The sequence below is a fragment of the Notolabrus celidotus genome, chromosome 19 (assembly GCF_009762535.1).
Source record: "Notolabrus celidotus isolate fNotCel1 chromosome 19, fNotCel1.pri, whole genome shotgun sequence".
NCBI lineage: Eukaryota > Metazoa > Chordata > Actinopteri > Labriformes > Labridae > Notolabrus > Notolabrus celidotus.
The window spans coordinates 29,050,164-29,064,332 of NC_048290.1; the positions used below are offsets into that span (position 1 = coordinate 29,050,164).

At 40.0% G+C, this 14,169-nt stretch overlaps 1 long non-coding RNA gene across 1 annotated transcript; it reads right to left on the bottom strand.

Annotated features, from left to right (window-relative positions):
- Positions 1-5,901: 5,901 nt before the first annotated feature.
- LOC117831068 lies at positions 5,902-10,858 on the bottom strand. The gene is made up of 2 exons (XR_004634895.1): positions 10,783-10,858; positions 5,902-6,363 (listed from the first exon to the last, which is right to left on the bottom strand). It is a non-coding gene; the product is annotated as an uncharacterized LOC117831068 (long non-coding RNA).
- Positions 10,859-14,169: the final 3,311 nt, after the last annotated feature.

Here is a 14,169-nt window from a genome sequence, read left to right on the forward strand (position 1 = left end):
AAAAGTGATTCACGGCAGTGCACAGACGCTAAGAGACTGCTACTATGAACCCAGAAAGTGGGAGAGTTGATGTGCAGTTGGCAGCACAGCAGTTAGTTTTCCACCAGGCCTAAAAACAAGGATGCAACAATGGCATCTAATCACATCAGTCACCTTCAAGCTAAGCTAAAACAAGTGTTCTGTAGCCCAGAGCCAGCACAACATTTTATAATTTATATTGTGGTTTTGCAATGCTGTTTAGTACATGTGTTAAAATATTAATCAGTGAAAGACTTTCCTGTGCCCTAACATTTGCAAAATAAAGCTGCACTACATGTTTATTTCTTGAGAGCAACATGCTAAATTAGTGGCTGAAGACCAGCCTATTTCCCAATCCAAACTCCATACTGTGCCACTTTCTTGGTAGGAGTGAATGCCTATTATGTTCCACTGTCCACATCTTTGAATGCATTAGCACTCAATATCTACCTACTGGTGAATCCAATTTCTTACAGAATTACATGGGCTTTAGTCTATTACATTTCGACATGTATGTTCACAGTATAGCCTTCACACTGCCCATGAGAAGCTCTGCCTCAAATGTGTTTCACATCAAAATCACAAGAATAAGTTAGTAGTAAGAGGGGGCGCCGTTGGCCTGGCGGTTCGTATTGTGCCCCCCATGTGACAGAGGTAATAGCCCTTGTTGCAGAGGTCGCTCGTTCATTTCCAGCCTTGACCATTCGCTGCATGTCCTCCCCCACTCTCTGCTCCTCACATTCCTGTCTCTATTCGCTGTCCTATCCATTAAAGACTAAAATGCCCAAAAATAGAAACTTAAAAAAGTAATAAGTGGATGGTTGACGACTTTGTATCAGCTATAATTTTGTCACAGTGTCTGAAGAATATAGAAAGATAAACATTCCTGGTGTGCTTTTCATGGTAAACTCCTGCCTGGTATTGGTGTCTATGATAGTCATTTAGTGAATTAAATCTCTTGCAAAGCTCTAAGCTGGATTTTGTTTTACAAAAAACCCAAAACACTGTCTTAAATGATTAAACTGTAGTTACACTATGTTAATAATTAAATAGTATCAGGTTACAGGGGATATATGTTCTCTCTCTCTCTTAAAGATGACAATCACGCTTTTTTCATCAATATATATTGGTCTAAGAGGTCCCCAAACATGTCTTTAAAGTTTATGCTCAAAAAAACACTTTGAAATCAGATTTTGGTCTGCCTGAGAAACCCTCTTCTTCAGTCCTCCTCAGAACACTCTGTTTTCTTCTCTGACCACGCCCCCTCAGGAAGTGGATGTGCCTCGCTCTCCAGCACGTTGATCTAATGTTTACATGTTGGCTGAATATACACGGCTGCTCAGAGATCACGTTACTTCAACCCTCTGAATCTGATCCAGAATCTGATCCTGACGAGAGGGCGCCTGCAGCAGGACCTTTCTGAAACCATTGGCCAAAGATTTAGTGTTTCTTGTTGTTTTATTTGTCAGTATGTTGACGTGTGTCTTGGTACACAGTTATGAACATGTAGCTATGTGGCTATGCTAACTAGCGTTAGCACTTATCCATGATAAATAAAAATCATCCACTAGATCGTCAAATCTGCAGACGTGGGGAGTAAACCGACCTCGTACCCAGAAAGGCAGCAGGGCCTTTCTGAAGGATTGGTCACAGATTTAGTGTTTCTTGTTGTTTTATTTGTCAGTATGTAGACGTGTGTCTTGGTACACAGCTACAGCTACGAACATGTAGCTATGTGGCTATGCTAACTAGCGCTAGCACTTTTCCATGAAAAATAAAAATCATCCACTAGATCTTCAAATCTGCAGACGTGGGGAGTAAAACCGACCTTTGTGTTTATTAAGACAGCCTACAACTAGCATGCCTCCCTCCTAAGCTCCTTGTTAGCACACATGTGTGCAGGTAATGAAAAACGGAGGAGGGGTTGAGTTGTATTTTTATACAGTCTATGGGCTGAACAAGCTCCGAGCTCTGACTCCGTGACAGACCAGATATTGTTGTTTCACACACATTTACAGAAAGGTGGAGAAATCAGAACAGGGGCAGAATGGATTTTTTTCATTCTCGGGGGGTTTGTAGACATGCCAGGGAAACATATTTCAGGTAGAGAACCATTAAAAAGTCCATTTTGCATGATTTGTCACCTTTAATACAAATGTGTTTGTGTCTGAATGTAAATTATCGACCTGTTCCTAAAGTAAGAAAGAATGATTTTTAAAGATCCCTCAAACCCTCCTAACCACTCCTGTACATCAAACAGCTAAGTAAGAATGATTAACATGTAATTATATATTTTCTGGCACTCTAATTTAATTTTTTTTCACATATATCAATTTGAATTTACAGATTAGAACACGCCTCTTCGCCCTTCCCTGAAAAGAACTCTATGACGTTCATAATGCCCAAGAATGAAGTAATAATATAAAGTCTATGGTCTTTTTTGGGTAAAGCTTCTGACAGCAGCAGTTCAGGCAACCAACACACATGTGAAATACAGATGACAGTGTTAGCCAGAGCCGTCACACGCTGCTGCTGTCATGGAACATGTAGCCAGGCTGAAGCCAAACCTAAATGCAGAATCTTCCCGAAGTTCATTGGAAACCTGATTGCATGAATGTCATGAAAGAATGATCTTAATGAAGCATTATTGAATACAATTTGAAATTAACCTTATTGCCCACAAAGTGTTATTTTATCCAAGTTTGTTGAGGTCTTTTTGTTTGTTTCTCCAGTCAAATACTCACAAACTTACCAGATGTCCTTTTTCACTTTGATAGCTTGCTAAAACACTTAAATGTAACCTTTACCCCTCACATCCAGCAACTTGCTAAAAGGTTGAAATTAAAGCTTGTTTTTTATTTTAGAATTAGATCCTGCCTTTCTTTAGAAGCAAAGAAAAAACTGGTTGCTGCTACTTTTCTGTCTGCGCTGGACTACGGTGATGTTTTATATATGCACCCCTCTGCTCAAAGCTTGCACATACTTGATACTGTATATCATGGAGCTTTGAGGTTTATCACCAATTTGAAAACAATGACTGATCACTGTGTGCTGTACTCGAGAGTAGGATGGTCCTTCCTGTCGTCACACAGGAAAAAACATTGGCATCTTCTTATTTATAAATGCATCCTAGGACTACTTCCCTCTTACCTCCTCACATATATTGCACAAAAGAACTCAGGAAGTCATGATCTTCGATCTCAGGATCTTTTAATACTGTGTGTTCCAAGGGTCAGGACTGAACTTGGGGAAAAGGCCTTCCAACCTGGAATGCTTTACAGAAGGATCTAAAACTGTCTGATATGATATCTTTGAATGCTTTTAAGCAGTCCTTAAACAACTTGGAGGCTGAAGCATGTCTGCAGATGTTTTGTTTGATTGTTGTTATTGACCCCAAACACCTCAGAGAGACTTTTGCTAATAATATAAGTACCTTAGACGGCATTAGTCTGGCATCCAGCACCTCTGCTAGGAATCTAGGAGTCCTATTTGATCAAGATTTATCCTTCAACTCCCAAATTCAGCAAATCTCAAGGTCAGCCTATTTTCACTTGCGCAATATTTCTAAAATTAGACACTTCCTGTCTCAGAGCGACGCAGAAAAACTAGTCCATGCATTTGTTACCTCCAGGTTAGATTACTGTAACTCCCTCTTATCAGGCTGCCCCAATAAGTCTCTAAAGACTCTTCAGCTAGTTCAAAACGCTGCAGCTCGAGTATTGACTAAAACTAGGAAGAGAGAGCACATCTCTCCAGTGTTAGCTTCTCTACACTGACTCCCAATAAAATGTAGAATAGAATTTAAAATCCTTCTTTTAACCTACAAAGCCCTTAAAAATCAGGCATCCTCGTATCTTAAAGAGCTCATAGTGCCCTATTACCCCTCTAGAACTCTACGCTCCCAACATGCAGGCCTGCTAGCTGTACCTAAAGTCTCTAAAAGTAGTATGGGAGGTAGAACCTTCAGTTATCAGGCCCCTCTCCTTTGGAATCATCTACCAGTCAGGGTCCAGGAGGCAGACACCCTCTCCACTTTTAAGAGTAGGCTTCAAACTTCCTTTTTGATAAAGCTTATAGTTAGAGCTGGATCAGGCTTGGACCAGCTTTTTTGTCATGCTGCTATAGGCCTAGACTGCCGGGGGAACTGGCACACTGACACACTGGGAATCCTAGCTCACCCCCTTCCCCCCAACCCCTCATTACTTACTTTAACTCTGCCCGTCCCTTTAAAGTTACTAACCATAGACCTTTCTGGAGTCCCTGAGCTCCATTGTCTCGTAGATTCCTCTGAGCTGCTGTAGACGTCCTCCTGCTGTGGACGATCTGGACTCCAGCTGATACGGACGTGCTGGACTCCAGCGGCAACAGCTTCTACGACTCGTCTCATCACTATCATCTCTCTCTCTTACTCCCCTCTATCTGTCTTTCCAGACCCAACTCAGTCTCAGCAGATGTCTGTCTAACATGAGTCTGGTTCTACTCGAGGTTTCTGCCTGTTAAAGGAAGTTTTTCCTCACCACTGTATCTAGCTAAATACTGCGATGTGCAATGCTCATGATGGATTAAGGTGGGGTCAGACTGAGTCTTACCCTGTCTTGAGTGTTGGGTCTCTGTTCATAATTTGACATAGAGTGGTCTAGACCTGCTCTGTTTGTAAAAGCGTCTTGAGATAACGTTTGTTGTGATTTGGCGCTATACAAATAAAGATTGATTGATTGATTGATTTAAATGTGACATGCTGTTTTTCTGGAAGTACCTGTTGTGTAGCTGTTGTATGCGTCTGATATTTGTGTTTATGTCTATTGTAAAGTTGTAACTCTGTAACTGTGCTGCTGCCTATCTTGGCCAGGACTCTCTTGGAAAAGAGATTTTTAATCTCAATGAGCATTTCCTGGTTAAATAAAGGTTATAATAATAATAATAATACAAATCCTGTAAAGAAGAAGCATAAGTAAATACTGGAGATCTTCCAATTTGCATTAAATAGTATATCTTATTTAGACAACACTTGATGTCATGACAGTGTGTCCAATTCCTAATTGTTATACCATATCACACTGGGGCACTGCATCACATTGAAGTCTGTGAGGGTTCAGTGGTTGGGGCTTTAGGGTGGACACCAAATTTGGATGCTAGAGCTTGTTGCATGTGACAAAACTGGTTAATGTTAATATTTGTTTATGAAAAGTAATATGATAAGTATCATAAAAGTATCAGCCTATTGTCTACATAATATATTTAACCCTAATGATCATAACTGTGTGTTGTCTAAGCTAATGTAATGGCTATTACAGGTTACAAGATAACCAACAGAATAAAGAAGAAAAAAAACATTTCCACCACAAAAAAAAATCGTCTTCTGTGATTTTTTTTTGTGTTCTGCGATTGAAAGGCCTCTGATATTTACTTGTATGAAAGCATGTGAGACTTTTTGTTCAGGTGCTAAGAACTGAAACACAAAGAACAAGTTGTGTTCAGGGGTCATGGAGAGAGCAGACATTATTTCCAAAGAGGTCCAAAGCCTTTAAGTTTGGGGAGCTAGAAATGGATTAGAATCATAGAGCAACATTACAGCGTAATCTTCAGCCAGAGGTGGAAGCAGGACAGAGGGCTGGAAAAGAAAAATCACACCCTCCTTCCCCCTTAGGTCATCCAAGTATCCCTTTGTGTGCTCTTTTGTGCCAAGGCTACCTGTGACACTGATCCGAGACACATCCACCTCTCCAGACTGCACTGAGACTGAACTGATCCAACATGTTTAACATTCCACAGGATGCTCTGGGAGGGATTTGGAGTCTGAAGAAAATGAAAGGCTGATGGGGTTTCAGGGGGAGGCAAACTCAGTTTCAATCAGAATCACATAACGAAAGTAAACAATTGCAATTACAGTAATTAGTGTTAGTTTATCTTCAGCTCTGCTACATTTGCTGGCTGAGAGAAGAATTGTTTCAAGGATAAGCTCTTCACACAAGACTGCCATCTAGAGTTGAATTTCACCCTCTTACATACATGTTTTGACTGTGCCTTTCTCCTAGTTAAAACACTGATTAAGATGATACATATATATATTATTTTTGGTTATATCAGTACTTGTATGTGTTGACTTCCAAACTTAAAGTGATCCTGTAGACGTTTCTAGTCCAATGACATTTAACTTTCCCTTCCCTTTCAGTGCTGTCATTGCTGTGATCAGTGATGCTTCCAGGAGTCGTTTGGGTTCATCCGCTGCAAACCTGACTTGTCATTCTTGAATAACCAGAGGAGCCTTCAGACACAGTTCATGGCTTACTGTAATCATGTGCCTCGGCTGAAAACGAGAACGATGCATAAATCCGGCAGTTTCTCCTACAGTGGCAGAAAAAAAAAAAAAACAGGATGAGCCACGCTTTATAACTTCATGCAGTATAAGCACAGATAGGGAGATGTCCATCTGGTAGAAATCCACCTGTTCAGGTTGTCTATTATCCATCATGACTGGAACGTTTCATAATCAGATTGAGTTACTTTACATAATACGATTTTAGACCAGGATGTATTCTGAGGTTTCATGTGTTGGAAGTTGAAGACTCCATAGTGTTTGTCTGTCACGCTGTGATTTAAAGCTCAAATCTGTCCATGTATAATTGAAGAAGCTTAGGAGCTAGAGGAAATCTTTCTTTTTGGGTCCTCACAATCTGTCCATGCGCAGACTAACAGGAATTTGGACCCTTGGCTGTTTGGAGTTTGCTTTTCAGTGCAGTAATGTTAAAATGTTTAATAAATACCTTTACACAGACATGAAGTTTAAGCCCTTAGAGCAGGGGCGTCAAACTAATTTCAGTTCAGGGGCCACATACAGCACAAGTTGATCTGAAGTGGGCCGGACCAGTAAAATTAAACATAATAACCTATAAATAACGACAACTCTAAATGTTTCCCTTTGCTGTAGTGCAAATGGACAGGATCTCAAGGCGCAGCCGGGGGGAGGAGGGTCTCCAGTTCGGGGAGCTTGGAATCTCATCTCTGCTTTTTGCAGACGATGTGGTTCTGTTGGCTTCCTCGAGCGGGGACCTCCAGCGGGCATTGAGGCGGTTTGCAGCTGAGTGCGAAGCGGCTGGGATGAGAGTTAGCACCTCCAAGTCTGAGGCCATGGTTCTCTGCCGGAAAACGGTGGATTGCTCTCTCTCTTCGTAGGGAGTGAGACTTTGCTCCAAGTGGGGGAGTTTAAGTATCTCGGGGTCTTGTTCGCGAGTGGGGGTAAAATGGAGCATGAGATCCACAGGCGGATTGGTGCGGCGTCAGCAGTGATGCAGACTTTGTATCGGACCATTGTGGTGAAGAGGGAGCTGAGCCGGAAGGTAAAGCTTTCGATTTACCAGTCGGTCTATGTTCCAACCCTCACCTGTGGTCATGAACTGTGGGTCATGACTGAAAGGATAAGATTGCGGATACAAGCAGCTGAAATGAGTTTTCTGCGAAGGGTGTCTGGGCTCAGCCTTAGAGGGAGGGTCAGGAGCTCAGACATCCAGAGGGAGCTCGGAGTAGAGCCGCTGCTCCTCCGCATCGAAAGGAGTCAGCTGAGGTGGTTTGGGCATCTGATAAGGATGCCTCCCGGACGCCTCCCTTTAGAGGTGTTCCGGGCACGTCCAACTGGGAGAAGGCCCCGGGGTAGACCCAGAACGCGGTGGAGGGATTATATCTCCCGCCTGGTCTGGGAATGCCTCGGGATTCCCCAGGAGGAGCTGGAAAGTGTCGCCGGGGAGAGGGATGTCTGGGTCAATTTGCTTGGACTGCTACCCTGCGACCTGACCCAGGATAAGCGGAAGACAATGGATGGATGGATGGATGGTAGTGCAAAAAAATACAAGTACATGAAAATGTTCACACTTAATGAACTATCTTTCTACAAAAGCAGTTGTTGTATTTTTTGCCATGATGAGTCTCATAGTGGGCAGAATATTTTTTCTTTAAGTCCCTGAAACCTGCTGCTAACACACCAAACACACAGGTTACCCATTCACCTGACACAGAGTGTAATGTTTACAGCAAAAGAACAGAGAGATTATAATAATGAACAAGCTAAAGTTGACTATTTTGGACCCCTCAGCTCCAACAGTAACAGTTTGTATGCAGGGGTGTAGTGCTAGTGTTAGTAGTTAGTTGATCATCTTATAGTGCTCGAACAAGTCTTTATGAATCTCAACTTGATTATGCAAACAGCAAGTCATCTATTTCCTTACTTTGAGAAAAAAAGTCCAGGAAAAAAAAGCGCCATTCAGGTGTGCTCCGTCAGCACTTTGATTTTATGCGACCCCCAGAGGACAAATTTGAAATAGTAGTTACTTTTATTTCAAAATTGCATTGTCTTCTCTGTAAAATTCACTTTGCAAAGTCGTTCTGCGGGCCGGATTGGAACCTCTGGCGGGCCGGTTTTGGCCCGCGGGCCGCATGTTTGACACCCCTGCCTTAGAGTGTCTCTGATGGATACCCACTTCCATCAGTTGCAAGAAGCCTAGGAATAAAATAGTACCCAAATATTGTCAGGATTTTGAGAGAAGTCAGAAGCATTATTTAGATTAAAAGTCAACATGATTGCTCAAAGTTAAAAGCAGTAAATCAAATTCATGGGAAAAAATGTCAAAATAGTGAGAGGATTACTTGGAAAAAATAAGATGGTGAATCCTAATTATGATATAGTAAGTGTGGTAATTATAAAATAATAATGAATAATAAAAACACTTCATTGTTTATTCGACCATTTATCACATATTGATGATTTATAGCATAATTTCGACAATTTATCTGCTGAGTCTACATAAACTCTTAATTTAACATTTTCATTTCAGAATTTTGATTATAATCTCACATTTTTTACTTGTATCTCTAATTTTGAATAACTCAAAATTCTAACTTTGTATCTCTAATTTAACATTTTATCCTATCATTTTGATTATAATCTCACATTTTTTACATTTATCTATAATTTTTTAATACACTCAAAATTCTAACTTTGTATCTCTAATTCAACATTTTTAGCTCATAGTTTTTACTTTTTATCTCAATGTCAACTTTGATATAAATTCTCAATTCACTCGTACTTTTGACTTAAAGCTGCTGTGACGAACTTTTGATTTATATCAATTTAGGCGCCCCACTGTGGACAAAGTGTTACTACTTTTGCATGTACAGAATAAGAAATAAGAGGTGTTTTCAACAAAAACCTCACTCTGCTGTCTTTTAACAGCCAGATATATCACTGGATGTGATTATTTGCCATGAAAACAGTTGAAAAAGGATGTTTCTAAAGCCAAATGTCAATCATGTGGTCTGACACCTACCCCCTCTGAGTGGTTCACGGCATTAAAAATGACAACAGAGAAGGTATCAGTGTTGTTGTTCATGGTCTTGTTTGCTTTTGAATATCATAAAGAGACATCAGTGTTGGTTTCAGTCTGTTTCTCAGCTGGTGAAAAACTCCTCATAGTGCCTTTAATATCTCACAATTTTTTCTTTTAATCTAATTCTGATAACATTTGGGAGTTTTTTCCTTCAAGGCTGACCCCGTTTTTTTTTTTTTTTTCATTTCTTTAGTTTTACTGGTGGAAATGAGCTTTTTTTTGGGGGGGGGGGGGGGGGGCAATCAAATATTTCAGCTATATTTTTGTAATTTCAGGAAATAGCATTGCACCAGCTTCAGAATTCTTCACCTTTTGCAGGTAAGAATCTTGAATTTATGAAGCAGGGAGTGGAGTGGAGTAAACTGTGGTGTAGGTTAAAGGTGATACTGTGTAGCAGCAAAACAAAAAATAGGTAAAGTATCTGCATCACTAAAAATCTTTAAAAAACAAGCCTTAATGAGCATAACATTTCCTGCAGGAGGTGTTGACATCCTTGTTAAATATACTGTTACATATTGCTGTTGGGGCTAGTGGGATCATCCCCACTAAAGGTGTCCATTACAGGTCATAATGGAAGACTTGAAGCAGAAAACTATGTTAGAAACTAGCATCCATAAGCACCTGATAATGGAACCCTAAAGAGCGTTATCCCATTCATAAGGTCACTTGCTGATGAAAGCAAAAAAATCAATACGTGTATTCATGCAGTTTGCAATCAAAATATACAGCTCTTCATGAACCATGACTCTGTTTCCCTGGTGAAGCGAAATGATTTAACTTAGACCTTAAACAATTATTTCAATCCCATGAGGTGATAATGCAATAACAATGCTGTTCACTACTCCTGTTAACAGGACCATGCTAATCCATTACTTGGGAGATATTGGGTGCAGAGTGCCTCAGCCATTATCAAGATAGCTAACAGTATGTCTGAAAGATCATTAAAAACTGTTATTGTTGGGCACCAATGTGGCCTAGTGGTTAAGACAGGCACCCCATGTACAGAGTTCAACTTGAAAAACACAATCCTTATCGCACATAAAGGGAGTCACTTTACAGTGTGTTTAACAACAGGACTGGGTAACATCTTTGGTTACTAATTTAAATGACATGTAGTCAGGGCTTAGATTTAAGACATTACAAAGTTTGGCCCTAACTACTTCATAGATGTTCAATTCTCAGGAGAACGGCAATCACAATATCAGTTTTTTTTTTTTTTTCATTTCTTTAGTTTTACTGGTGGAAATGAGCTTTCATACGTATTTTTTTGGGGGGGGTGGCAATCAAATATTTCAGCTATATTTTTGTAATTTCAGGAAATAGCAGTGCACCAGCTTTCTTCAAAGAGAGATTCATAATAGAGCAAAAGTTGTTCAGAATTCTTCACCTTTTGCAGGTCAGAATCTTGAATTTATGAAGCAGGGAGTGGAGTAGAGTAAACTGTGGTGTAGTTTAAAGGTGATACTGTGTAGCAGCAAAACAAAAAATAGGTAAAGTATCTGCATCACTAAAAATCTTTAAAAAACAAAGTTCTCATTGCACACTGATTTTCTTCAAGATCCTGTCTGGTTATATTTATTTTCTTTTTTACACACTTGTCCCTTTTGTTTGCAACATTCCATTGAGATCAGAGGATGCTGATGTGATTTCTACATTACAGTATGTGAAAGACCCAAAGCCACACAAGAGAGAGGCGCATTCATGACATGTATAGCCCTTGGGATATGAAATAACCTGGGAAGGGTCACTCCTCCTCATTTCTTCGTAATCACCAGCCCTCTATCTTCTATTCATCATTTCAGACCTTCAACTGTGATCCATTCTGATAGATTACACGATCTATTCACAGTGAGTTCAGACGGAAGCTAAGCTATGCTGGAGTGTCCCTTCATTGTCCCTCTGCAGCTAAAATGAAAGCAGAAAAATTCTCCAGTTTTGTGCTAAAGATGAAATCATGAGGCATTTACATAAATGGCGCTGGCAGCTTGTTATGAAAGGTAATGAAACTGTGAGAGCAGGAATGCCTGAGAGAAAACATTGAATTTAAAAACGGTTTTCAGTGGCAAAGCCAGAACAAGCAAACAGTTCTTTCAGCACAAATATTTAGAATTCTAACAGAAGCAGCCAGAAACACTTCAGGAGAATTATCATATTTGATGGGAGTAACTTTAGAGGTGCACTTTGTATAAATATTGTGTTTCATAAAGTTGTGCTGAAGTTGATATTATATTCTGATTATGTAATTCTAATTTTGCCTATAGAACTAATGCAAACTTACAGCCACTAGCAACCACAGTCAGTGATAGATGAAGATAACAAATTGAATGGAAAGCAGAAAGCCCTCGTCTTGGTCTGACAGGTAAACATCAAAGCTGTTGAGATCAGCCTTTGCCCTCAGGCTTGGCTGTAAGACTCATACAAATATAACATTTTACTGATTTATTTTTCTGTACACAACTTCACAGGTTGCATTTGATCGTATAAGTTGTTGCCAGACTTATGAAAAATTCACACCACATCCCTTGAGAGCAGACACAGAGACCTTGTGGCCCTGCTCTTTCTATCCAGACTGTGTATCTTCTTCAACAGGACTCACGTAAAGAGTGAATCTAAGACTTCATTGATGAGTGCAGGAAATGATCATAATTCATGTGTAATAAGTAGAATTAATAAGTAGCAGGCCATCATAGAATCATTTCCCCTTTTTAGGCTGAATTAGTTCTGTAGTCTCTGAATAAAGCTGTTCCTGAAATTAGTCTTGGCTGAGTGAGCAGCAGTGCTTTATTTTCTGCTTCAAGAGTTCTTCAGTTAAGGCAAAAGGAATCTTGAGAAAAAGTCATTTGCACATACGAGGGTTGGGAAAAAGGTGGAGAGGAGTCTCACAGCTGTTGTGTGTGAAGTCTTTCTGTGTGAGGAGATGGAGCTGACCTGAAGAGAAAAGAGGGCAGTGAGGGATTACTGTTGTTTTCACTTTTTAACATGTCCTGACCAAGAACTTCACACTTACATGTGTGGTTGTCCTTTCTGTGTGTGTCTATTCAACCCCAATTCCCCACGTGTCAGTGATTTCCTGCCCCACAGTGCGCACAATTTAATCCGCAAAACACACAATTACAAGAGTGACAGAGAAGTTAATGAACAGTGTTGTGCTCAGCTGAAGGACTCCCAAGGGTAAATCTGTTAAGCATTAACAGCAGTCGAAGAGTTTGGCTTAATGTTTGCCATCAAGTGATAATGGATGTCTGGTGAGATGTAGCATGCTAATGAATGGTCAGCATGGCAGAAAAATGGAAGATGGAGTGTAAATCAACATCTGTCAAATTTATACCCTGCTATAAGGAAATATTCAGTTTATCGACAGGGGCACGGTTATGGATGTTTGTTTTTGATGTTATGAATTGTGACTTGTTGAATTTAAGTTATAGAAGCTTTTTTGCACTTTGGTGTACAGCTTGTTTGCATGCTTAGAGAGACGGTCTGATCCCTTGGCTTGCTGCAGAACACATCGTGACACAGTTAGCCTGAGCCCAAAAGCTAGTAGTACAGCTCATAATAGCTCTACTGTACATTTAGCCTCTTTTTATCACCTCCAGAATTGACTACTGTAACAGCATCCTATATGGCTCATCATTCAAAGTCCTCAATAAACTCCAGTACATCCAGAACTCAGCTTACCCATCTACTCACTCACTCACTCACTCCGTTCCCGTGATCACATCACCCCTGTCCTCCAAAACCTCCACTGGCTTCCTGTCCCCCATGCATTCACTTCAAACTCCACCTCCTGACTTACTAAGACCTCCATCACCTGGCCCCTTCCTATCGACCTCCCTGACCTGCTTCGCCCTCACAACCCCTCCTGTGCTCTCCGCTCCTCCAATGAAAACCTCCTCTCCCCACCCTGTAGGACCAAGCATCGGTCCTGGGGCGACAGGTCTTACTCCATTGCTGCCCCCGCCCTCTGGAACTCCCTCCCCGAACAGATACGCAACTCCACTGACCTCCAAACTTTCAAATCCCAGCTCAAAACTCACCTCTTCAGAACTGCTTTTAACTGTTAATGTTTTTATATCCACTGTGTTTCTATTTTGTTTCTTTTATTCTGTCTTTTAATATGTGCTATTTGTGAAGTGTCTTTGAGTTCTCTGAAAAGCGCTATATAAATAAAATGTATTATTATTATTATTATTATTATTATTAGCATTATTATTAGCATTATTATCATTATTATTATTATTATTATTATTATTATTAGCATTATTATTAGCATTATTAGCATTATTATTATCAGCATTATAATAATAATAATAATAATAATTATTATTATTATTATTATTATTATTATTATTATTTTTATCTAGCATGCTGACATTAGGAACTAGGAATCAGCTCATTGTATCAGTGTGCCTGATAGCCTTAGTGAGCATAACAAACTCCTCATAGTGCCTTTAATATCTCACAATTTTTTCTTTTAATCTAATTCTGATAACATTTGGGAGTTTTTTCCTTCAAGGCTGACCCTGTTTTTTTTTTTTTTCATTTCTTTAGTTTTACTGGTGGAAATGAGCTTTTTTGGGGGGGGGGGGCAATCAAATATTTCAGCTATATTTTTGTAATTTCAGGAAATAGCATTGCACCAGCTTCAGAATTCTTCCCCTTTTGCAGGTAAGAATCTTGAATTTATGAAGCAGGGAGTGGAGTGGAGTAAACTGTGGTGTAGGTTAAAGGTGATACTGTGTAGCAGCAAAACAAAAAATAGGTAAAGTATCTGAAT